Source organism: Hylaeus volcanicus, chromosome 5 (assembly GCF_026283585.1).
Source record: "Hylaeus volcanicus isolate JK05 chromosome 5, UHH_iyHylVolc1.0_haploid, whole genome shotgun sequence".
Lineage (NCBI taxonomy): Eukaryota > Metazoa > Arthropoda > Insecta > Hymenoptera > Colletidae > Hylaeus > Hylaeus volcanicus.
Window position 1 is genome coordinate 19217431 of NC_071980.1, and position 24331 is coordinate 19241761.

The window sequence follows — 24331 nt, forward strand, 5'->3', positions numbered from 1 at the left end:
ACACTCTATGTTTGCTGAACTATTTAAAGGTTTCCCATATATAAAACGAAACGTTTCCTGCACACATGCTGCGTTTTTTACTCGTTTAATATAGTAAATAATCTTGTTAAACAAGAACAGAAATAGGCAGAATTAGAGTAGGCCACAAAACAGAATGTACTCCACCATTATAGAGAAAGAATAGACATACCTATCCATAAAACATGCGAATTTCAATTCTCAATTGAACATATCTCAATTAAGTAATAAAACAATGAAAAACAGAATATTAGAGAGGAGTTAGACCAGGAAATAAATAATTAAAATGTCATTCTATTTCTCAAAAGTACCAGTAGTCATGAGTAAATAAAACGATCCCAAATGTGTATTCAATAAAAGAAAAATAAATAAAGGAATAGTTTTACTACTATAAAATGCAACATTTCCTATAACTGTATTCTCCTGTAATTTTTGTTCAGCATGAGACATAATCTCGTTGAATAACAATTAAAGCAAAAATGAACCTCTTAAAGGACCATTTTTATTTGTTATCATCAATTTTTTTTCTTTTTATTATTTGCAATAATTATAATTATAACAAAACTAAACGTCCACACATGTGGCCAAGGGCGTGAAGAGGTTAAATTAACATTCACAAATAAACAGCAAAAGCATTCGTCGACAGAGACGTTTCCTAAACAGTTATCAGTGCAATGACAAGGTCTAAATTCAACCACGTGATCCTATTAAGCGATCGAGGAGAACAGTTTCTCATCGTTGCTTCGGATATTATGCGTTGCTGATAAAAAGCGCAAGCTGACCGCGTTCCCACAATAATAACGCGACAGCGTCTTCCTGTTGGCGTAACTCACCGACGGAAGCGTAATAAATAAATTGGAAATACCTCGGGGGATCGTTCGATCGACCCGATCGATCACACTTCTGGATACGAAGTCCCCTCCCTGTCGTTATCGTCGACGGGACTCGCTATCCAGAGTCGAAGAAATAATAAGTAAGCAATCATCGTTCTCCTTAATTTTTATCGAATCTGATTCCATTCGACGAACCGTTCGTTTCATTAAATTATCGTGTTCGCGATTATAACAACTCGAATGACTCATTACGGTACGTTTAGGGTTGCATTAACCCTCGCTACGGCGAGTCTTCAGAATTTTTAAGCAATTATTTCGGCAAGCAGGAATTCTTAACACAGTGATGGACTGCCATACGGTGGACAGACTTCTCTTCACCTCTTGGTACTGCGAGGGTTAATAAAACCCAGGACCATGATTGCCAAGAACGATCATTTCACGGGGTGACGCGATCGGTAAACCCTCTCTCGAGTGTTTTATTAGATCTCGTGGTAATAGAAATGGTCGGCGCGCCTTTGGACGGCGACTACTGTTTTCGATTAATTTTCCACGTGGCTCTCGAAACCAATTCCTGTCGGTCTACCTTCTGGATGAAGGAAGACCTGTGCATAAAATCGCGACTGCATCGAGCATGAACGCAACTGGCGGCGACGAAGCATACAATCGATTAATAATAATAATTTGTCTATTTTAAATTGAGAAAGAGGGAGTCTACTATATAAAGAAAGAGATCAAGAATAGAATGGGAATCAAAATGGTTAAAAATTAGAGACATATACTCTATGAAAACAAAGAAAAGAGTGTGAAAATAGAAAACATTCAAAATATTGATGTACAGTGCCCTGCACAAGTTTCTGGACAGATAGATTCTTCACTTTATACTCCAGAAGCGATATCCAAAATAATTTTAACTAATATTAGATACAAAGGTATTCTATATGAAAGAAAACAGTGTAAAACAGAAATCCTATTTATTATTTCGAACCTACATATTTACCAACTTGTGATATCGCTTTCCAAATATAAAGTGAAGCATCTATCTATCCTGAAATTTGTGCACTAGGTACTCAGAATTTAATAACGTAAGCCTAATAACGTATGCCAATCCTTTACTTTTCATCTACTTGCACCACTCTGATTCTCAGCTGGCGATAAGTTTGCGTCCGAATCGAAGTGCCATCGATTGTCATTTTTCCTTCGAGCATTCCCGAGGCGATTTAATTGACGAACACGCTGAATTGACCGTGAACGGTTCACTTTCAAGGTCCGTGTGCGTTATTGCGAGCCGTCCAAAGGAATCGAAAGCAGAACGAACGGACTCGAGAAGCACGAAGCATTGTTTGCACGGCGAACACGCGACCGTGCGAGTCGATCTCGCCGGTCGACGATGACCGATCCGATCGCGACTCTGTCCAAGCGAGTGTGATATCTCGAATCTGGCGAACGCGATACCGATGGTCAGATCGGGGCTATTACCGAGCTTGAAACTCCGATGCGCGGATAAAATCACGCGGTACGTGTCGAGATAACGCATCATCGGTAACTTTCAGCGCGCAACAAACCCTTCCAATGCTCGACCAACAAATACAAACGACGCAAGGAGAAGGGAAGAGAAAAATGGACCATGGATTCCATATTCCCATCACTTTTCTTCGATGATTTCCTTCATTCGAGGCTGGATTAGGAATTTTGTAAGATCTAAGGATTTTTGATCGATCGATGATCGTCCTGATAAAGAATGCTAGAAGGGAGGATATGTTGACATCGTAGATGATCTTTGCATTTTGGGTCGATTTTGTGGAGAATTATTTAATTCATTGAAATCGAAAATCATTTTTGCCAAGTCTAGAGTTGCAGTCTACCTTAATTCCTGCCTGCCTTGACTCATAAAAAATGATTTAAGAACAGTTGTGTAAGGTACGGTTTTCTAATAATTAAATTCTAATATTGTAATAAACTGCAAGTATTATATCGATTATCATTTTGCATCTAACCAATTAATTTCAAGAAACAGAAAATAAGTCTTATCAAACCTAATCAATTTTATCTATTAAACCAACTAATATTGCAAACAATTCATTCGCTTCGTTAATGTGATTAGGAGAATAATTAAATGTATGAAAGGTTGATAGAAAAATTGTACAATTAATTGCCATCGAATACATCAACATTTTGAAATTATTTTCTGGGATTCCCTAACATCCTGAAGAATCCTCGTGATCTATGGATCGTTACGCGGGACGATTTCGCGCTCCAACAATCGTTTTCCCATTGTTCGTACTCGAGACTGCACCGGTTCGCGACTCGCGGTCAGATTAAAATCGATAGAAGCGAAATTTGCATAGAGATACGTATCTTGACGCGACTCGGGCCATTTACACGTGTAACCCGCGCCGCCCGCCGTTATCTCTAATTCGCGTGATTCACGAATTTAAATCCTCGCCGTGGAGCGGAAACGCCAGGTGAAACGCCACGTACACGAGATGGGACGATGCTCGCGTATGCAATTTGCACCTAATAAAGCGACGTGTTCGCGGCTAACGAGAGAGACGCTCGGAACACCTCTGATTGCATGCCTTTTCGAGAAGTCCCTCTTGAATCGTGGAGACTTTCCATGATTGTCTTATCAGCGGCGTGAAATTCATTCGCAATAGAAGAATAAACAATTTTAGTACGTCACATGTAAATTACGACGAAGCTGATGAATAATCTCTCGTCAAAGATGGAAACAATTCTTATTTGGATACAAACTTCGAGTTACGAATGCATGGTGAATATTTATTCGAGTCCACTTTATGAAATTTTGTAACTGGAATATTCGGATATATTCGGATTTATGATGTTATCTATTGAAGAATAATTTCTTGTTAAGTAATTTACTGCACCTTCAATTCCTCGACATTACGATTATAGTATTGCTGATCCTTCGGAATAAATGATATTTGTATTTTTAAATACATGTGCATGTATGGATAAAGTGACTTTCGGCCGCAATTGTAAGAAATATTGAAAAATTTTTAAATACAAAATTCCTCCTTCTCAATTTAATCCTCAATGAATCTGATATACCACAATCCTCAGAAGTTCCTTATCTCCAAGCAAATCTCCACGGCGCCCACTAGGATCGTGCACCATTTCAAACAATATTTACCTGACTGAATCGTTTCTTTCTCGAACCGTTCCACCTCGTGCACCGTCTAAAAAAAAGAAACGTTCCACGACTTGGTCCAGGTGTTCGTAGAACCTCCAGCGGCTTTTACGAGCTACGTAAGTCATGGCGTGACCATTTTCTTCCAGGATCGCCAACGCGACTCCGGGCATCATCCCTGGGATCTCTCTTAGCCTTTGGTGGGAAGTATTTGGGTCAGTCTCGACCTGCGTGTCGACAAAACGGTCGAGGTGCCTTTTATAGCTCTATTTTTGCTTCTACTTGTAACGCTTCGATGCTTCGAAACTGCTTTAGATGTGTCTCAAAATACCGCCTTAACGGTGTCACGACTTTTTATAACGATAACTGAAATGTTAGCGTTGGAGAAAATAAATGACACTTGTGTGGAGAGTACTCAAGCAGTCTTAATTCGAAATAAAATGTGAATGTGAGTCCAATCAACGGCTGTAGTGAGTCTTTTTTCTTATGATATGATGTTTCTTCTAGATTCTTTGTCAAATCCACCTTTTATTTCAGAACAAATTTTTCATTTGTTGACTTCATACTTTCACTTCAAAAATAGGTTGTGTCATATGCGTTTCAATCTCTGCTTTATATTCGTTCAATCTATTCTATTCGATAACAAGTAACTTTCAGCATAAAAGATTACCATATCTATGCACGTGACGAGTGCAAAATAATTTTCTAATTGCTCCCGCATGTATATCGAAGCAGCACGTTCATTCTCAATAATGCATAGTTATAATATCCCCATTACTTCGTCCACAAACAATACCACAAATCTGAAGGCATGATACAAAATAAATAAAAAATGAATAAAGTACTTCAGAAAATTACTTTGATCCCCCAGGCCATGGAACAAAGAAAGAAACCTAGAATTATTTCCCCAGCCAATCAAGCAACACAATTTAGAATAAATAACGAATAATACTCTCAACACACTATACGTATTTAGAATAAGTAGTTTCAAAGCTCCGACAGGACGACGGGTGAACTCTTTTGTTCAGGGCCCGCTGCGCGTGAGAAGAGGTATCCTGACGCTGTTCCCCAGGCGCGTCGGTAATATCTGCGTGTGTACGCTGACGAATTTATGAATGGATATATTTGAATGTTGCCAGGAGGGACGGGTCACGTCTAGCCGTTCCCGAGCAGCGATATTTAGGACGGGAGATTTAGAACTGGACTAGGCCGAGTCGAGCCGCGCCGCGCCGGGATGTAAATCATTCGGAGTTCTCTAGCGCCACCCCTATAATCACCGCGAGCCTGACTGTGCCGCTTCCTTGACCGGGAATCCTGCGCAGGAGAAATTTGCGCCGACCGAACGGCTTTGGAACAATTTCGAGCCTCGACCTCTGGACACGTGTGGTCCTCGGTTAATTGCGAGTACCAGCTTCCCTCTGACCTGATCCTTTTTCGATAAAGATTCGTAGAGCATAAGGACAATGAGGACAAATTTACACGAACTACTTGCTTCGCGTCGTGCAACTGATTGTGACTGTACGAACTGGCGACGACTCTGAATTCTTTGTGGTTAATGTTTACTAACTCGAAACTTTACTTGTTGCTATTACTATTGTATTTTTTATTTGTTATGTTTTTCAGTTGAGGTCTAGGTTTCGTTCGTGAGAGTTTGTCATGTCAATTTTAAAAGGATACTCTTAATGTCCTGGTGAAGGGGGTGAATCTTTCAAAGTTACTTCAAGATCTTAGCAACCTTTGTCGTTGTATTGATACCGACATTGGGTACTAGAGTTTGGAGTAGATGGCATTTATAAACACATCCTGATGATCTTCAGGTAACCTTGAAGGTATAAGAAGAGAGAAACTCAGATCTACCCCAGCTACTCTCCAAATGGATCTACCTCAAAGGGACCAGATTGGATTCTCTATTAAGAAATACTTTCCTAATAAATATAGGAATCTCAAGACTCTGCCTGTCTACGTTAAAAAGGTACCATCGAACAATTTCTTTTTCAACATCGTCCAGCTTCTAAATAATCCAATCCATGAATTATTGAAACAAGTTCCATTTAGTATTGTGTAAAAATTTCATGAACCTTAAAATAAAATTGACCGAAATATACATTTTTGTTTACAATCATGTATCCTTGCTTAGAATTGTCTGCCATTTCCTGGATATGTATGAAAATCTGGCACTCAAAGGGTTAAACATCAATTTCTAACGAATTAAAAATATTCTAATGCTTAATAGATTGAAACTCTTACTTAGACCAGTATCTGTTCTGAATTTACACAGAATGTTCTCAACACACCTTTACAAACGTAGTACAAATCTAGCACATCTTTCCCTAACAATCTGTTCTACATTTTTATCGCTACTGTCTCTCCTTAGTAGAGACGGAAAGTTTCGGGGCAGCAGGTCGTAAAGGTGGACGCAGGGTGCGAAGGACGTCGGTAAAAGGGCGAAAGAAGGGCTCCGTACCAGGTTAGCCAAATTACAGCTTCCATGTCAGGCGGGGTGATTGATGCCTCTGCACCCAGAAACCGCCACGGCGTTTTCCAGGAAATTAAATAGAGGCGGAAGATCAGAAGTCGCCCGGAGGAAGAGCAAGGCTTGGACCACTGGCGGTGGAGAATGTTAGAAATTCGAGGTCGGCCGGGTTTTAGCGCGTCTTTAACGCAAAGTGATTACCAACGGTTTCTCCGGGGCTATTAAATATGCGCAAACAGGGCGCTAATGGCGCCGTTTTACCCTTTCGTGGATAGTCGAGTAAATCTTGCGGCTGACAGATTTTACAGCGGTAGTTTGCAACGAACGGGGGGAGGGCTCGTTTTGAAATGGAATAATCTTTGGGACGACCTTGGTGCGCGATATTGTGGCTGAAATTAAAACCGAAGCTGGAAGAGTGTATTTTATCTTGTCTTGTAACAAAAGTTATCTACTTTTTGGGTTTTTCAGCTGTTCACTGCACAAATCGATTAACTCCACATTTGGAAAAATCTTAAATTTAAGTGTCAAAGCACTTGGTATACTTTTTATATATTTATAATAACTTTCCTGAAGAGGATAGAAATTTTTTCAATATTTATTTGAATTTATATTGTGAATGGAATTTTAAAAGACAATGTATATCATGTCATCGGATTTCTTAATTGTTTGTTTTATGGCGTTAATCGATTTGTGCAATGAACGGCTCATTTATGGGTTCACGAATTAACACTTGCAGTGTTAGACATATTCATGAAAATGCTTATAAAGCATTTTGTTCTTATACAATTGAAAATCATGTAATTTGAAAGAGCTCCTTCTGCTCTACAAAATTGTGATAATCGTTTTGAATAATATAAATTTTCGTTATTTCTCAAGCTTAGAAATGGATTATCCAGGAGGGAAAAAACAACAAGGGTCAGCTTTTTTACCTCGATGAAAAACGAAAAAAAATAGATGTCGAAAATATTAATTTGTGCTTCCTAGAAATTCCATTTCTAAGCTCGAAAAATAATAAAAAATTAAATTATTCAAAACAATGATTATCACAGTTTCAGGAAAGTTATTATAAATACAAAAAGTTATGACTATACCAAGTGCTTTGACACTTAAATTGAAGATTTTTGACAATGTAGAGTTAATCGATTTGCGAACGGCTGAATTTTTAATTCTATGCAGGCCCCGTTAATTTCTCCCAATCTAAAAACCAGCGAATCCTCATCGCTGACCTCCTTAATGGAGGCTGCCTCGCGCAGAGACGCGGAATGAATGCAGAGGCAAGGCGGAGGAGATTCACGATCGTCTCTGAAAGTTTCTGAAAGTGCATCGCCGGGCCCGGTGCAGTACTGCGGTCCCTGTTGGAGTCGTGATGCAATAAAATAGCGCCACCCACCGGGCCCGTCGCTATCTACCGAGGATCTCCGTAATGCCTCACTTCGGCCAGATCCTCCGCTGGCTTGCACGGTACCCTGAAAAGAAGAGGGGCCCCGGCGGAGGGCAAGGGTGCATAATGAACTCGTTAATTAACTATCAGGAAGCTGGATCGAATCTGATAACGATTCCTGCCACACGACGCGCCTTTCTCTGTCCCTGCTGGGACACCAGCCGCGTGCACCACCTAAAGGATCCATCCTACCGCGACGCTGAGCCAGATGTTGGACCACGAAATTCCTTTTCGACCTACCGTCAGGCGCCTCCTCAAGATACTTGGGCGGGAATTCGTGCACCGATACACCACTTCGTTTGAAATTTCTACGGGATATTCTACAGCAGCGTTTTCTGAACTCTTTTTGTCATTAGATATATTTATTTTGTTTTATAATGTACATTGATCGAGTAGATCAAAGATGATATTTCAAATATCAAAACTAAGAGGGTTCCGGTAATAAACAAATATGCTATTAACCCTTTACACTCGAGAGGTGACTATCAGTCACCACTAGGTTTTCTTTAGGTTTAATTTCTTTGGAACTCGAAATGCCAATAAAATGATTGTCGTTGAGGCAAAGGTGGCCCGATTCTCAAATCTCAAATTAGAGATCTCATTTTCGAAGTCAATATCATCTTAGCATTCGTGGCAATAAAATGCTAAGAAAGCATCTCGAGTTGCTGGTAAATGTCAGAAAAAATGGCCGCGAGTGTAAAGGGTTAAAAGTGACGGTACAAAAGTGATGTACGGCACGAATATGCGAAACTCATGTTAGTTCTCTTACTCTGCATCGATTGAAATCAATCGCCAATTAATAAACTATTATGGGCAGTCGAGTAAGGTTGATTTTATCACGTTGTCCAAGCTACATGGAAGTTTATACTGCGTTGAAAAATGCAACAGCTCCATATGTTACACTTTACTGAAATGAAGAAAATATTTATTGCAGAATAAATTTCCATTAATGGTTTCTTATCTTCGGTGTTATATGACCGAGTCATATCCCACGAAACGTGACAACGGAGCGGTTAAGCATCAAATGTAATTTCCAGAAGCGAGATAAGCACGTAAACAGACCAGTTATCCAACGGACGTAACGAACCCATAAAAAACCAGACAGTCATGTTAGTAGAATACGATTTTCCGTTGCTCAGATCTGAATCGGGAAGTTAGATTGAAGTAATATTTTGTATTTAATGTGCTAGGCGATTGTTGAACTTCAAATTAAGTGATATAAATGTTTAAAACTGCGAACGATTAAAGTAGATTAGAAGGGGTACATGTTCATGATTTATGAGTAGCTGTAGGTAGATCTAAATGTTCTATATTCTTCTATATTTGAAACAAAGCCACTTCTATTGATCTACGTATACGAAAATACTAAACAATTGCTCAAGGCAAGGTTTAAAAAATATAACTATCCAAAAATGTGGACATTTATGTGGACAGGGCTCTTTACTACGAACCTAAATAACATAATTTTAAAGCTAAGATGTCAAAGACAATAAATCTGATTAGGAATCGTGAATTTCGATAACGTTGTAAAAATAAGTACTACGACAAACGTTCGATTAGTAGGTTTCAATTGTCTCAAAACAAAATTTGATTCTCATTAAAACGTCGAGAAATATTCACCTAGCTATCAACGTGTTAAGCATACCTTATCTTCATCCAGCAAAAATAAAAAAAAGTATACAAAAATACAGAAAATGTGGCCTAATAAATTTTCATTAAGCATTTCTCACCTTCGTTCAATTTACCTAGCTATCAATTACTCCAAATTCCGTCATTCAGCGTCAACGATCGACAAGTTGAAACAATTACCATCTCGAGTAAGATAATCGTTAATCGATTAAGTAATCGCTGCCAATCGATCGCGAACGACACAATCGCGCGGAAGATTGCGGTTGGCCTGCATTCGATGCAGAAACGACGGGCCAATTAGACTGTGCTAGTCTCAAGAACCCCCCGAGCCACAATTTCCGATGACAGCCGTTCCCCGACGAGAGATATCGGTTTGGCAAACACGCCGTAGACACCGAGGGCCCCGCGGAAACTCTGTAAAAAGCGATAATTAGCGACCGCGCTTAATTACCGCGTTGCTCATGCAAACGACTCTACTACGCGATCGTTGACCGCGCGCGGTCGTGTTTCGTGACGAGATGTACGTGTACGATAGAGGGGGCGCCCGACCGATTGGGCAATTACAGTCAACCGACTCTTATTTCGCTTCGCCTTCGATCGCTCACCGAAATCTCGCCCTATTCCACGTGAACGCGACCTAATCGCGACCAATTGGCGAACGAGTATTAATTCTTACCTTAAACTCTTGCGTTGGTAACGAAAATGGTTGTTGGATGGTCAGGGTACGAGCTTTTTGATGGATAAATCAGGAATAGTTTTTACGAGAGATAACTTGGAAACTCTTTCGTGGCCTTTTGATGGGAAATCACTTATTCGATCAGTAGTAATTATTAACCCTTTCAGAACTGGCGTCCACAATTGAGGACATACGAGACTCATACATACCCTATCGATTAGGGTGAATGTACTTATTTGTGCAGATGAAGACTAGTTTCCCTTAAACTGTAGAACCTTCCAAATATTTTTTCCATACTAATTTTAGTCCAAGTCTCCTTAGCTGCCTCCTTATTAATGTACACCCCTCAATTGTAACATTACTGACGATTATTTTTTGGTTATTCTTTCTTATTAATTTTATACACCGTTAGATGAAAGCTACATCTGCATTTACACATTCTACAATATTGACTTAAATTTATATAATAAAGGGAATTTTAAAAACCAATGCACATTATTTCATCGCGTTTCTCAACTTTTTGTTTCATGGAATTAGTCGATTTCTACAATGAACGGGTCAATTACAACATGTACAAATCTGTACGTTTTGGTCACCATTGTACATGTAAACAGCACACCTCGAGAAAACATGAGACTGTCCGTTTCCCCATTCATCTTTCCATCGTCCCTAAACACACCGTTCGCGGGTATTTCGTGGCAACGTCCAAGACTGGACTCATATACTCTCACGAACGGAATTAATGGAGCGATTTCGATGTCCAAGGACGTTGTCTGCGCACGAAATCGAAGGAAGAGGTCGATAAATCAACCAGGGCGAATTTAAAAGCGCATCAAACCCTCCCTGCTCCCTTCTGCCGTGATAATCCAGCTAGTTCCGTCTCTCTCGCACGCGGCAGCTGATTGATATGCGTTTAATAACAGAGATCCGGGTGCCGCGAGAGAAGTTTCTCTAGGATGTTTATGGGAGCCTTGGAAATAGTGCCGCGAAGAAGAAGGAGAAAGGAAAGGGGCGAGGGGGGTAGAGATACGAGGATGTGGATCTCGATTAATCGGAGTCTCTGGAAGCCGGTTGCGGGTGGTTCCCCGCTGCTCGGGATAGCTCTAATAATACGGTTTTATTCGTCGAGGCTTCCGACGCTGGTATCGCGACGCCTCCGGCTAGCCAGGCCGCGTTACAGGTTCCTCCGCTTCCTAGTCCTGGTATCCCTCTACTTTTTACGATGCCTCCGTTTCGTAGAGCCTCGTCTTACCCTTGTCCTTATCCTCGCCAAGAATTGAGAGTTTTTTCTTGAGTTATGGCCTGTTAAAACTGCGCGTTCGAGGACCCTTTTGAAGTGGCTCGTGATAGGTATGGCGATAGCAGTATCGATTCGAGAAATCTAACTCGGATTGCTCTCTGAGCTGAAGATCATCCCTGGATGTTAGCATTCGAGCGTTCTTAACTTGCTGTTTTGTGATGCGTTTGAGGAATGAATGAAAATTCTAGAATAAAAGCAGTAATCTCCTTTTAACCCTCCTCTTCTACGACGAGTCAAAAACGACCCCGAAATATTAGTTTCATTATTAGGATTTTGTATGAAGTTTGCACAATTGAGAAGACTAAATTCAGTAAGACAGAAATCGCCCAAAGGTTATAAATAAAAATTAATTTGGTTTTAAGAAAACACTTTTGTTAATGAGTAGTACCCCTATTTGTACGCGATAAATGCATTTTTAGGTGAAAAATGGCCCAACCACAGTAAATGTGTGATCAGAAACCACCGTACAGGAGGTACAGAGGGTTGAGCAAGGATGGTAGGAAAGTAGAAAAACAAACATTTTCCAAGGGAAGACTTGCTTTGTGATTTCTTTGATGAAGTATAGAACAAATTATTAGTGGACTAAATGCTAAGATAAGTAGTTGCTTTGTTAATTGAAGATGCTTTCGAAGTGGTTTATTAAAGCTATGCTGCGCTATCCACTCTATGAATCTAACTAAAATTGCTCATTGAGCAGAAGATCTTCAATGCTGGTATTTGAACGTTCTCGACATGTTACTTTGTGATCCATTTAAAAAGTAAATGGGAAACCCGCGATGGAAATAATAATGTCTCCTTTAAGTGAGGGGGATAGAGAAGCTAAGAAGGATGATGATAAGGCTAGCGAAGTAAACATTTTCTACCTGGTGGCCTGTAGCAATCTTGATAAAGCATAGAACAACCATTGAGAAGACCACACGGTAAGATCGATGCTTTGTTGATTGGGAACGCCTTTGAAGCTGTACGCCTTTGATAGCTACGTTGTGTTATTGGCTCTATGCACTCAGGTTGTTCATTAAAAACTACAAGTGCAAACATTCAAACGATTTTGATTCACCACTTTCTGATCTATTTCAGAAATAACAGAGAATTTTCAGAGTAAGTTTAATAAAGGAACTATGACAGATGCAAACAATCAAACGATTTTGATTCACTACTTTGTAACCTATTTAAAAAATAACTGGACAATCTACAATAAAAATAACGATGTCCATATAAATCTATGTATATAAAAATGAGCGGGTACTCCACCTAGGATTTTTGTTAAATTACGTGTACAAAATTTAGTAAATTGTAATTGTGAATTTTCTGCTACGAAGGATTTGTTTCGATTTCTTAGGAATGATTACTATACAATGAATAGAAATTAATGTGTCCCATTAAAGTATTTTTATATATTAAGTAAAACTTTTTCTAAAAACATAGTATAACGATATACTAGTAATATATATTCAACTTAATTCGTCTCATCCTTTCATGACCACTTAATGGTGGAACTTTATGAAAGTTTAATCTAAAGGTTGCTTGTTAATCGTGCGAAAGTAAGTAATGATATATACAAGTCCCATAGAAGAATTATTTATAAAAATGTAACATCTACGACAATACTGAGGAATAGAAAAAAAAAGTACAGTTAGTTTATTTGTGACGGAAAGTTTCGCGATTCCATGGGCAGTGTCAGATACCCCGAGCGTTTATTTTAGTCCCCGACGAAACCGAACGTTGTGCATGCAAATCCGCCTAAATGTCTTCGCGGCGCCTGAATGGAAATGAGTTCTTTCGTTGGAAGCCGCGCGCGCAAATATATTATTATGCATTCAAGGCGTAATTCGCTGAAAACCGGGAGGAGCGATCATCGCTTGGCGACTGCGATCGATGGCCCGACGATCGATCACGCATTCACGCACGATCGATGCAATCGACCCCTCTCTATCGCTCGCCCGGCCCTACGAAGGTGTATTTTTGGCGCCGACAGGAAACCATCAACGCAATTTGAGGCTCCGACGCTTGTTACTTTATCGCCTTGTACTTTAACGCCTTGTACTTCACCCTTCGAGTAACGACTTTCGATGAGCACCACGCATCTATTGAAATTAAACATTATAATAAATTCGAGTCATGGGATTCTAACATCGTCGTTCTATATCCTGTTGGAGAGTAATTATGAAATGAAGTCACGAAGGAGTTTTAAGAAAACTTCTTGATATAGTTTTTTAAGCTGCTTTTAGTTTAGTCTTGTGAAGTTCAGAGTTGTATTATTTTCATTTGTTGACGTAGGAACTAAGGATTACTGGAATCTGACATGTGTCAAAGCTTTACTGTCAGTTTCTCTACCCTGGAGCTTCTGGATTTCTATTATATTTTTTTGTTTATTAGTAACAGAATAATAGCTTTGAACTATCGCTGGTCCATAAGCCCAATTGTTATTACATTAGAGAGCATATGAAATACCATTGTATGCTCCCCATATGAATCATCACATCTTATATAAATATTCATCTGAAAACGATTCTAATGGATAAAATAAATATAGTACAACACTAATATCATGAAAATAAAAAATATTAATTTTAATTGTATGTCCAAATGCTATCGGTTAGTAAAGTGTTAATATTCCACTGTGACAAGTATTAAGTATTGACATCTGAAGGATTTGAAAGAAAAATGCCTGCAAATGAACAGAAAATTGCAACCCTAGAAAGAAATCGATGAAAAGTGGGGACCCGCTGACTTTCCCGTGCGGGGAAAGCGGCGGGAAAAATGAGAGTGCATCGAAAAGAGTTTTTTCCTCGTTCCTCTGCCGCCGCGGAATATATTCCCAGTCATGAGTCGGAATAAATAAATAAATTGACTTTTACGCGGAGGCGCGAGCCGCCCGCGAAAGCTGGCCAATGCGCGCGTGCGCGTCGATATTTCACCTTTCTCGCACGGAATCACGCCTCGACGTGGTCGACCGCGATTTCGAGCCCTCGTCCTGGCCCTCTCCTCGACTAATCGCCGCTCCTAGCGTGCGCCAGCTAACGCCTCGCGATCTTCACACGGATAGTGGCGAATCTAAGCATCCTAATCGCCGTAATGAGAATAATCCACGGGCATCTCGTTACTAAGGCTGCGGAAAATTGGTGTACAGACGGCTTAATCTCACGGAGCCTCTGTTGCGTTATTTATTACTGTTTTCAAAACGCGGTGGAGCTGAACCATGACACTTGCGAAGAAACGAGGCTAAATAGCTCTTGCGCCTGTAGAAATTTGTACAATTACGGTGAACAGCGCAATTAGGACAGATGTGGGCATAATTTTTATATATGATTCTTCGTCCAAAAGATTAACCAAACGAGATTTTAAATTGTTTGACAAGGAATAAAAAATAAAAAATTCCTCGAAGCAAACTACATTTACATTTATACATCCCGTTTCATATGAGATTCCCCATAGATTCCCGTCTCATTTTCTGATCCACGACGATTTTATAACACCATAGGTAGAAGGGAAAAATAAGTACAGTAAAGACTCCCGTATCCGAACTAACACAGAGACAAAAGTGGCCGGATAGTGGAATTTTCGGATAATAAAACAATTACTTTCCTTCGCATTAAATACTATTTATTCAAGTAGAAATGAACAAAACTGAGTTTTTTTTAACATCTAAGGGTCCCATTACTTTTTAGCCGCCAAGTCACATACATTTTTTATTGTAACCAACTGCATAGAATTACATTCCCGTTGTCCCTCGAACCGTAGAAGTCCTTTTTCAAATGACTCAAATGCTTCGACGTGAGAAGGCACGCTGTGTGGATAACAGAACGTCCGTATATTAGAGGATTCGGATAATGGAGGTACGAATACGGGAGTCTCTACTGTATAGTATATTCTCACCTTCTCCTCCGTCAATTCAAGATATACAAAGAAATAACTTCCTCTTTGAGAGATCAAACAAAATCCATCCGATTGAGGGGTTAAAGAGTGTCCAATGCACCCTTTTACTATCACCTAGTGGCCCTTAGCGCGAGGTTAACACCGTATGCCCCACAAAGACGATTAACACGGACACCAGTACACCTACTTTGAAACTGTTGTTAAATTCAGTATGGATGCGACGCAAAATTGCATTATGCAAATGACGAATAAACGGGTGTTTGCGTAGAGCCCGGAAAAGCATAATTCATTATGCGACACACAGACGCGCGCACGCTGACGGGACTCGCAACGAGAAACACCGTTCGTCTTGTTCGGTTCATGCGGTTAATGACGGTGCGAAACAACGAAGAATCGGCGCGATGTTAACTACTAACGATAATAATAATAATCATCGCATGTATTCGCGCGATTCTTCTCGTTTCATCTGATTATGTACTTGGCGGTCTCAGGTGCGCGTGCGTACACGCTTGTCCCTCTTTTTCTCTCTCTCTCTTTCTTCACCATTGACGTGAAAGTCGAGACGAGATTAAATTGTATACATTCGCTAATTTTATTCCGTATCATGCTACCCACGAGCTGCACACAAATATACTTTGTTTCATTATTTACTTGGTGAATTCAGCAAAGTGGATATTGTATATCTCCAGCTCGAACGTTGTATCGCACGGTACGCGATTAGATATGGAAAACGGCAGAATGTCTGGAAGAATTTTGATTGAAAACTGTACATTTATCTGGAGGGATAATTGCTGCTTTGTTTATCAATGACGCTGCCGGTTGAGTTCTCTCGAGAATTCTTTCTTGAGAAATGGGAATAATCTGTCTATTATACCTGATTCTAATTATATATATGAGATTGTATATCTTGGAATCGAAAATGGAAATATATGTTGTACAATTAAATTATGAAATAAAATTATGTGTCATATAATTGAATGACAAAATAAAATTATATAATAGTGGAATAAAGTTCAAAATATAGAGGCTACTTGAACAACAGCTGAACAAGCGTTGAGAATAAATCACTGCAAGGTATTCCTATTCATCATCTGTTATTTGAATAAAATTTTGCCCATCTCCGAACGAAACAACGCGCGGCACTCTTTCGCGAGGTAACGCAAGAAACCTGCAGAGAAGGGCGATAATTTTCTTCCCAAACCCGTGGACTTCCGTCTCTTTCACACTTAATAAGTCTTTCCGTTCTTCTACTTATTCTCATGAAACCTGGCAGCACGATATGCATCGAGAGGTTGAAACAAAATGACTACCACTTGAGCGGAGTACACAGTGTATAAGTCATACTTTGTTTTATACGGTTTAAGGGTATAATCACCTTATCCCAGGAATCGTGCCAACGCATGAAAAAAAAGAACGATGCCGAAGATATTTTAATGAGCATGGAATATAGACGAGCAGCATTCTTGTTTTCTCGTCTAATTTGTATTTATGAACAGAAATTATAGGAACACTTTTATTCATGAGCCGCGCCGCCTTATCTATCCTTAATCTAATAGAGAAGAATTATACGAATTATATTAATTATATCCTTCGCGGTAAATTAAATTTAAATTAACTCCACCGACGAATTATGAAAACAACAAAAACTGCGTCAAGAAAGAGGGGGAGAAGACAATGCATGCTCCGTGCGGTCGAACGCAAGTACTATTAACGTTTATCGTCTTAAGAGTTCTTGAGTTTCGAATATTTCCTCTAGAATAGTTTTGCGTACATCATAAGCAATGATAGAATACTTAAGCAAAATCAATTATGAGCTTGAGCTTGGTTCATTCAAGTGTGAAACTGTCACTTCAGTTATCACTGAGTGATTTTAGCCATCATTATGGGCCCTGAGGAAAACTGTCGTATTTCGTGTTATTCTAGAGTTTGAGTATGCTAATCAACAGTGTTTGAGTGTGCTTTCGCAGTGTTCGGACGAATATCGCATCGCTGGATGAACATAAAAATTAATATGTAGTGTTCCAGCAAACGAAATCGATGGGCACTGAGGAAAACTGTCGCATTTCGTGTTATTTTACAGTTTGAGCATGATAATCAATGTTTCGCAGTGTTCGGACGAATATCACATCGCTGGACACGATAATCTATAATCTATAATCATCTATAATCCAAACATCACAATACAATTATTTCCATTCTTCTTAACATCACTTTACCTTACATAACTCCTTAATTTTGGGCTTGTCGTCTAGCTCGAGTACCTCGGAATTGCCAAACCCGTACTGTAGCTGCATATTAGCATGCTACAGCCCCTGAGGGCAATCAATTATGTAAGTTAAGAAAAATTGTGATACCTCGTACATTTCGTATATGATTCTCTTATTTCCTTTTTTTGTACTTCAGTTCTTTTCACATAAAGCTTCTAAAGGTATCATTTTCCTTGCCATATAAGCAACATAATGTAAGGAATACGTGTGCACGGTTATTCGTCTCATTATTATGCCATTATCTCGCCTTACTTTTGCCGCAGCAAAATAGTGGAACAAAATTCTTCCTCATTTTTGCTTGTCAAGATACATCCCCAAAACTTGAACAAAATCTTTTCTTATTAGCTTTATTTTTATATTTCCCTCTGAAAGCATTTCTGAAAAAGGAAAATGTTACATCCTCGACCAGATACACTGAACCTTGCATAATTAAAGTCTCCATGAACTAGCCTGTTAATTCTCAAGCGACGATTCTCCTTCGCCTCGAACGAGGTTTCGCCACCAATGGCGCGAATTTCACAAATTCACCTAAGCTACGCGTTGTATTTACCGCGATGCCACCTTCAGAAATACCTTCGCCGATTACCGTACGCGACAATGTCCGTGCTTGGCATGCGACGCGGACATTAGGAAACTACGTTCAGCTTTCATTTGCATCATACGTACGCCGGGTGGCATTTCTAGATCGATCACAGACGGTTTATTACGCATATTGATCGCGTCGGCACACAATCGCGCCGATATGCGTGCCCACGCCGCGTGATCCGGTCAGAGGCACGCGCATAATCGCGCATTTAGACCAATCGAAGCATTAGTGTCCCCGGATGCGTTCTCAGGTGACACCAACTGGAATTCCGTCGTTTGTCAGACCGTAAAAACTTTCTCGCGCGCTCGCGGTGCCGCGCGGTCTTTTTTCGTGGCTTATCAGAGGATCGCGGGGAACCTTATCAGATCCTGTCGAAAGTAATGCCCGCATCGTTGGTTTCTTTTCGCTGAAAAACTGGTGAAATTTGCAATCGCTGAACAGAACGAATATTCGTCGAAATCCCAGACTTATATTTTAATAATATACTATGAGAGCAATGTTAGATGATTTATTTGGTAATTTGAGGCGTTCGATCTTCATTTATTGTGAAGTATTACAGCTTCTAACTGGATCTCTAATATTTATTTAACGAGTTATTTGGAATTTTTGTCTGAATAAAAGTTGTATTTATTTTTATTGTTTGAACGAATATTATTTAAATTGATACCATTGAAGAAAAAAGGATGCTCAACGAGGGAAACACTTTATATCTTCAATATTAAATATTTAGTACTTCATTCTACTTGATTGCTCATTTCTAGAGTCATTGGCAGTATCATATACAAATTAATCGTGGAAAACTCTATCCTAACCTAGTCTATCCATCCACTTATGGCGCTTAAGTACATCGGTACTTCAATTTTCTGCGAGTCATATAACTCGAATTTTGATTAATATTCGAGAGTATTCACGTTGAAGTTCGTCACGCTTACCCTCTGTAATTGCACGAATTAGTTTCTGTACGTTCGTGTTCCACGATTTACGTAAATCTTCCAAGAAACTTACGCATCGTGTATTCGCGGTAATCACGATTTCCCTTTCTACTGGATGCCTGGTGCAATTTGCAATCATGTTGTGGAACGGTTCTCCGAAAAGCGCGAGAGACCTTGTCACCGAGTGAAAATAATTTTTCTAGACAAATTTATCGTAGCCTCCAATGGGAATAACGGAGCGTAATTAAACATTTGCACTCTGACAACAATTTTAATTCAATACTTGACATTATTAAGATATGGTTGTCCTTCAAGAATTTTTTATTGCAATTTCGAAGGTATGCTTCTGTGTTCTCAACTCGTTGCATTTTAACTTCTTCCATTAAGCAGCAATAACAGTTTCTAATAGTGAATCATTCCCTTGAGTAAGCGCTGGTAACTAATAACTCGAAGAGTTTTTCATATCATTTCGTTTCTGAAAATGGAAACTGTTCTTTTTCTCCATAAAGGTATGTAAATGCTTGAAATTTAAGTCTCATTCTCTTTCTTGTTAATCCAGCATTCGTTCTAATCGAAAATACTTGAATCGAATTGTGGCGCATATTGGCTATGTCACCGTAACGGCGCCAGTGAAGAGCGAGAGATTAACCCAATCCAAAGATCCACAATTGGAGGAACTCTTCGTTATTACAACTTAATTGTAATGAATTCGTTTCTGCATGGTCGCACTCGGCGATCCGAGTAAACTCGCAGTGGAATGTGCATACGTACCGTTCATCCTCCACGGTTTCTGAAATTTCAACTCATTAGGAGATCAGTCGTGTAGATACACCAGATTAACGGCGTGTTAATGGCGCTGAATGCGGTAGAAATCTATATAATTCCAGCGAGGTTTGAATAATCCTAAAATACGACCGCGAGAATGCGTGGCAATCATAGCTTTCTGCTGCAGTTAACGCGAAGTTGTATAAACATTATTATAGTAATAACTAGACTACGGATTTTATGCATTTATGGGGTATGAATAATATACTTCATACATTAATACAATAATATTAGTATTTCATTTTGCATAAGTACGTGTATTCTGCATGCGCTTAGCATACGTTCTGCATATTCGCGAACGCCGTAAATGTATACAATCTGCGGTAATAACACAGTACCCAGGCTAACACTTCATTTTTCATTTTTAAAACGATCGTTGGGGTATATTTTTAAGATAGGACTTAATTTCCAGGTTGCAGACTTGATTTGAGTCATATTAACTTCTTTGGATGGTGGAAAAATGGTTAAAAGTATTTCAAAATCTATACGACATTATTTATCATTTTTCTCATACTTTAAAAAATGAACCATATTGTCAAATATTTTATTTGAATTATTTTATTAGTCTGGTGATGAAGAATTTACACTAAAACACGATCCAAAGAAAATGAACTATCATTAATACCTTCGGTCTATCTTTATTAGAAGAAGATCGTGTTATGAATTTGTTGGTATTAGAAGGGTGCTATTGTAAACCAGAACATGAAAGAATTAATTCAACTAACTATTATTTCTAATCGATCCAATCCCATAGTTTAATTGCCAATACAATTACTAATTAGATACTAATAACATATCAAGGTTAATAATCACCTAAAGAAGACCATGCTCAATTACCAAATTATTATTCATATAAGAAACAATGGTCACTGGTAAAATTGTCTCACTCGAGGTACCTAAATAATTCACAACACATTCTTCATTCAAAGAATTTCGTAATTATCCATTATGGCCTAATTTTGCCCTAGTATGCAGTGTGCGACGAAGGGTCGTTTATTTCATTTGATACAAAATATGACGAAGGAAACTGAAACGTCCAGAAAGGGGAGCAAAGATTTCCAAGAAAACCCTCTCACTATCGGTAGGATCATGAGCAATGCTAATAGGCCGGCTTTACAAGCGGCACCATTGCTTACACAAAGAATCGTCGGCGGGCATCGCGTGTTACCGTTTCGCTCATTTGCCTGGTAACAAACGTCCCCCGTCACGGCATACATTTATTTAAATAATTAAACACAAATTGGCTATCCTTTCTGTCGGCGTGGCAACGGTGCCGACCATGCGTGGAACAAAATTATTGCCTCCTTCTCCTCCTTTCGGTAAATATCCCCACGAATTAAACGAATTGGCTTAATTATATCGCTAATTGCAGCAACAACAAAAAAAAAACCTAGCGAGTCTGTTTCACAGTGGAGTTCCATTGGAACCCATTTCTACATTTCTATTTTGTTAACGCGCATGATCGATCAAGAAATAGAAATTTTCTGTTCGAGGGATCTCGAAGACGATGCTGAAAATATCCAGGGCGTTTCTGAGATAAAGTTCTCAATCCTTCAGTCCACATTGGCCCTGGTAGTATTTTTTATTTGGTACGCAGGATAACAGAAATTGAAAGCTAACAGAAATTGAAAGCTAACAGAATTTGTATTCAAGTATTCTACAGCAATTATTTCCATCACAAAGCACAAGTGCTCTACAGTTCACCAAGTGATTTGAATGCTTCGCAAGAGTACCGAAAAATTAGCATAAATTAATTAATATCGCGACTCCTACGATATCCTAGATAAGCACGTGTTCTGCCTCTAATTATTCAAAGACGTAAACATCACACTAAAGCACCACCTTATCTCGGAATACCTAACTAGCAAAACAATGAAACACTAAAAACTTTCGGTCATAAATATCAGTTAATTGTCTTTCCTAATAGTGTATTAATTAGAAAGGTGGCCCTACGAACAATAGGATTTTAAGCTCGGCTGGCACTGTGATAGGTCTTCGCTAGAGATCACTTTTCGTATGTAGGATAACTAGAACGGTGCGTGTTTGCATGCGAGAGGGCGTTCTGAGAATTTCTCGCGTCGTTTGCAAACGCGCAGCCGATGTTTAAGTTTCCATGTACGCTTATTTATCTGCAACGAAATCTCTAGTTGGCTTCCTACGAAAGACAGGTTACTCGCGTAGGTATAACAGAGTGTATTCACCTGGCGGCGTCGTTGCCCGACACGTACTTTGTACCTAATCATGGAATTGCGTAGGCCTCTGCCACCTCGACTGACACTCATCATGAACAATCGAGATTACGTGGGTGTCCAATTATCTTGAACGACACATTCGGGTAGAAATTGGACGATAAAAAGGATTTTTACGGGGAACAATTTTTCGCAATAATGTTGGAGGTGTATTTCATGGATCTGATACTGAAGAATTAAGAATAGATGAGGACAGGAGGATACGGTTTGGACGAATGTATGTTTGGTGGAACTAGGCTTAACCCTCTGCATGACTTTATTTTTGTTTTTCAAGAAAGAAATTGTTCCTTATTATTATTTAAATTGATATTATTGAAGAAAAAAGATGTTCACCGAGGGAACTACTTTATATCTTCAATATTAACCCTTTGCACTCGAGAGGTGACTCTCGGTCGTCATTAGGTTTCACGCAGCAAATCTACAACATCTAATGTTTCTTTAGGTTTAATTTCTGTGGAGCTCGAAGTGTCAATAAAATGATTGTCGGTGAGGTAAAGGTGACAGGTGCAGGTGAGCTAAGGAACATCTCGAGTTGCTGGCAGATACCAGAAAAAAAGACCTCGAGTGCAAAGGGTTAAATGTTTAATATTTCATTCTACTTGCTACATACACAAAAAAGGAAGCTATTGTTTCACGTATAAGATATTATAACACGACAGTACAGTACGACAGATAGATTGACAGTATAATTGCGAAAATAATGCAAAAATAACTTTCAGTCAGTTCTCACTCCAACTTACAATAATTCCACAGAGCAGAACGCCATCGACGACTGGATATAATAGTCCCTGCAACGCGGTGCAAGCTGTAACCGCGCCTGGGTGCCTCCCCCATCCCTGTAAATTTGTTTAGCCCTGCTTTCGCGTGGGTGGCACGTTTCCAAGCGGCGTGCACGGTTTTAAAGAAGCCACGGCGACGAAACGCTTTGCAGAATCAGAGTGCAGCCGGGCCAGGATAGAATAGGGTAATTTGGGGTTGGTACGTCCGCGGAATGCGAAACGAAGTCAGCTGCCTTGCGCCATCGTTCCGGTCCCGAATACAGCCGTGTCCTCTTTGCCATCGGTTCCGAGTTCCGCACGGCCAATTTCACCGTCGTAAAAGGACCAGGAGGCACAATGCCTCGCTTGCTGCCGTCCAAAGCGTGCAGGAGCGGGTGTCGCGTGTACCACCAGCCTACACGTGACATTCTGACATGGCAGAGACTATTTATTCTCGCAGTCAACGACGTCGTTCCCTTTATCATCGCGAATTTAGCTTTCTGGATGTTGTCCATTGAATACCTTTCTTCCCTTCTGTTCGATTACTGTAGCGGTTTTGTTATGTTGTTTGTAGCGATGAGTTGGAATCCTATCGTGGAGATTCTTAGGAAATTTTTAGGAACGTGGCATAGTTTGAGAGGTGATTAAACTTGCTATGGCGGTAGTTAGAGAAATAGGAACTTGGCGTCGTTACACAATATTAGGTGGACTGGAAAGTAATGTCGTTTTTGCGAATCTCGATCAGCTCATTGATTTTTATTGACTCGGCACTGAAAATTTGCACGCTAGATGGCAAAAGGCTGTTGATAACGGGGGTGATTACATAATTGATTCAAAATGAAAACTTATTAAGAATGTACTTGTTTGAATTTAACTTGCTTACTAAACCTACAAATTTCTCAAAACACCTTCGTTGGGGTTTCAATTTGGGGCACATTGTGTAAGAGGAGTTTACAATAGCAACGTTAAATCTAGGAGTCAGCCATTTATAGAATACTTTCCGATTACGATGTACGTTACACCACATTGTTCAAGTAGGAAATTCGAACGCAATATCACGCACGCAGGTTAACACGTTGGTCACCACGTCACCCAGAAACGGATGACAGGACTTTCCATTACGGAACTAAAAGATAATTCCCAAAGCGAGGCGATAATAAGAACAAATTTGTATAGGAATCTGCGAATTTGCAGAGATTAGCCAATTAAATACAACGATAAGTGTAAAATTATCTAACCTTCAACAACCTCAAGACAAAATTTTAACTTTGTAGAAATTTTTACGAATCGTAATCTGTCAGCCAACGCGTTAAAATGTAG

The 24331-nt window shown here is 39.5% G+C and overlaps 1 pseudogene; it reads right to left on the bottom strand.

Annotated features, from left to right (window-relative positions):
• Positions 1–24331, bottom strand: part of LOC128877477 (uncharacterized) — a 60799-nt pseudogene that overhangs the window by 7446 nt on the left and 29022 nt on the right.